The sequence below is a fragment of the Anopheles moucheti genome, assembly GCF_943734755.1.
Source record: "Anopheles moucheti chromosome X unlocalized genomic scaffold, idAnoMoucSN_F20_07 X_unloc_2, whole genome shotgun sequence".
NCBI classification, from domain to species: domain Eukaryota; kingdom Metazoa; phylum Arthropoda; class Insecta; order Diptera; family Culicidae; genus Anopheles; species Anopheles moucheti.
In genome coordinates this window covers 940,001-942,754 of record NW_026453526.1, presented here as the reverse complement: position 1 = coordinate 942,754, position 2,754 = coordinate 940,001, and the positions used below count along the sequence as shown (strand labels likewise).

At 54.3% G+C, this 2,754-nt stretch overlaps 2 non-coding genes across 2 annotated transcripts in view; both read left to right on the top strand.

Moving 5' to 3' along the window:
• Positions 1-1,883: 1,883 nt before the first annotated feature.
• On the top strand, positions 1,884-2,041 carry LOC128308039 (5.8S ribosomal RNA). Its single transcript, XR_008288002.1, has one exon. It is a non-coding gene; the product is annotated as a 5.8S ribosomal RNA (ribosomal RNA).
• A 397-nt stretch (positions 2,042-2,438) lies between these two features.
• The window catches only part of LOC128307935 (large subunit ribosomal RNA), a 4,157-nt gene continuing 3,841 nt past the window's right edge, over positions 2,439-2,754 (top strand). Inside the window, exon 1 of the ribosomal RNA XR_008287945.1 lies at positions 2,439-2,754. This exon is cut by the window's right edge and continues 3,841 nt beyond it. This is a non-coding gene — a ribosomal RNA (large subunit ribosomal RNA).

Genomic DNA, 2,754 nt, shown 5'->3' with positions numbered 1-2,754 from the left:
GCAGAGCGGAGGATCGGGCGCGAGTGCGACTGGCTGCGGACGTCGCAGCAGCACTGGCCGCCCGAGATGACGAGATACTGCGGACGGCAGTAGAGGCGGAGCGAGCGGGCCTAGCTCCTCCTCCCATACCTAGGCGTAGCAGAGGGGGACCACCTTCCCCTGAAACGGTTAGAATTCGCCATGAGCGGCGTCTATTCATGCAGCGCGCATGGCGAGCTCGGGTCCAGGCTGAGGGACCCTCGACGACGCGCCGCCGTCGGACCGCGCCTACGGAGGCGGACCTGATAAGGTCTCGGCGGAACAGACGCGAAAACGAAAGGCGCCGTCGTGCTTTGGCTGCAGGCCGACGATGGACACCCGCGGAGGAGGCTGCCGCCAGCGAGGCGGAATGGTCAGATCGATAGATGTCGGGTTGACTTCTTGAGATCTCCGAGAGGGGAAAGAATGAGTGAGTCACGCGGACTAAGCAAGCGTACGCCTTTAATATGCGGTTAAGATACGATTCAATTTAATAAAGAAATAGGGAAGAGACATCCGAAAGGGTTCGTAATGACGCATGACAAATCCCTGGCGGGCGACGTCGTGCGTCAAGAGCGTGGGTTTATGCTATTGTTTGTTAGAACATAATGTTTATGAACAATAAAACCTGCAATTGTTTAAAAAAAAAAAACGAAGTGGAGCTTGCGGCTTAATTTGACTCAACACGGGAAAATTTACCAGGTCCGAACTTATCGAGGTAAGACAGATTGAGAGCTCTTTCTCAAATTTAAGGGTAGTGGTGCATGGCCGTTCTTAGTTCGTGGAATGATTTGTCTGGTTAATTCCGATAACGAACGCGACTCAAACAAGCTAACTAGAACGCTGTCAGCAGTGCACCTCCGGGCGCACCTGACGTCAAGGCCGGCGGCCCCTTCACGGGCGGTCGTCGGCCACGTTTGCCCTGCTTAGCGGGACAACTTGTGTTTAGCAAGGTGAGAATGAGCGATAACAGGTCCGTGATGCCCTTAGATGTTCTGGGCTGCACGCGTGCTACAATGTGAGCAGCAGCGTGTTCTCGCCAATTGGCGCCCCCATTCCGAGAGGAACGGGAAATCACCCAAATGCTCATTTAGTTGGGATTGGGGACTGCAACGGTCCCCATGAACCTGGAATTTCTAGTAAGTGCTAGTCATTAGCTAGCGCTGATTACGTCCCTGCCCTTTGTACACACCGCCCGTCGCTACTACCGATGGATTATTTAGTGAGGTCTCTGGAGGCACACCTTCCGCGGTTCCTTCGTGAGCTGCAGCTGGCATGGCCGAAGTTGACCGAACTTGATGATTTAGAGGAAGTAAAAGTCGTAACAAGGTTTCCGTAGGTGAACCTGCGGAAGGATCATTACCGATCAATACATATATGTTGTTGTGTGAGTTGGTTAGAGAGATAGAGAAACACGGTATCAGCAGAACAAACTGCTATGTTACCTTTTGGGGGCCGCGCACGCCAATTAGACCCGCGAGAGAGGTGTGTCTATACTACGATATTGAGCGTGCGCGACCGTAGGCCAGTGGCCTTCGTACCTGTGCGCACACTCCCAATGGCAGCCATCGAACGCGTAAAGTGTGTGACACATGGGCGAAGGTAAAGACCCACTAGAACATATTTAAACACTGGCCTCGAGCGAGAGAGAACCTAATCAAGAGAACGAAAGTTGTGCAAGATCGCGCCGATGCCGCCCACATCGCGCGTCGATCAATGGGAAGGAAGACCAATGGTCATCCTTGTCCACCCTGGACGGCTTCGAAGGAACCGAGAGGTGCACGGTTACGCTGTCCGGGGAACTTAAGTTGTGAGAGATGCACCTAGCGCATAACGAAAACATAGGAGACAGTTGAACATACCAAAACCCTAGGCAGGGGATCACTCGGCTCATGGATCGATGAAGACCGCAGCTAAATGCGCGTCAGAATGTGAACTGCAGGACACATGAACACCGACACGTTGAACGCATATGGCGCATCGGACGTTTAAACCCGACCGATGCACACATTCTTGAGTGCCTACCAATTCTTGTTACACACTATTCCATAACTACAGGACGCCCGCGTACCAGCGGCACGCCTGGGCGAGCAGCACGCCCGGGAGTGTGTCGCAGGCTTGAACACACGCGTTTGGCGCACTGTGCATCATGGCGTGCTCGGACCCCTTCCGCGGGGGACCTTGGGCGCTGAAATGGTAAGGCGGTACAGTTGGCCCAGTGGGTGCGTGTCGTGTCGCACGGTTCGAACTTCGGCTATAAGACAACCTGGGAGCACCGGAAGCCCTTGAACACCTGGCTTGCCGTCTGTTGCCGGGACCCGCCGTCTGGCCGAGTCGTGTAACGCGTGCGGTACGCCCACCCGCTGGATACAAGCGAACAAGTGCGTGCTACTATTTACCATTCGGGAAAAATCCAACGTAGGCCTCAAGTGATGTGTGAGAACCCCCAGAATTTAAGCATATTAATAAGGGGAGGACAAGAAACCAACAGGGATTCCCTGAGTAGCTGCGAGCGAAACGGGATAAGCTCAGCACGTAGGGACGGCGCGTACCTCGCGTCTGTCCGATTCCGTGTACTGGACCGGTCCGTTATCTACCACTTACGGTGCAAACAGTTCAAGTTCAACTTGAAGGTGGCCCATTATCCCACAGAGGGTGATAGGCCCGTCGAACGGCACGAAAAGTGAGGTGGTAGACGGTCGGCTCCATGGAGTCGTGTTGCTTGATAGTGCAGCA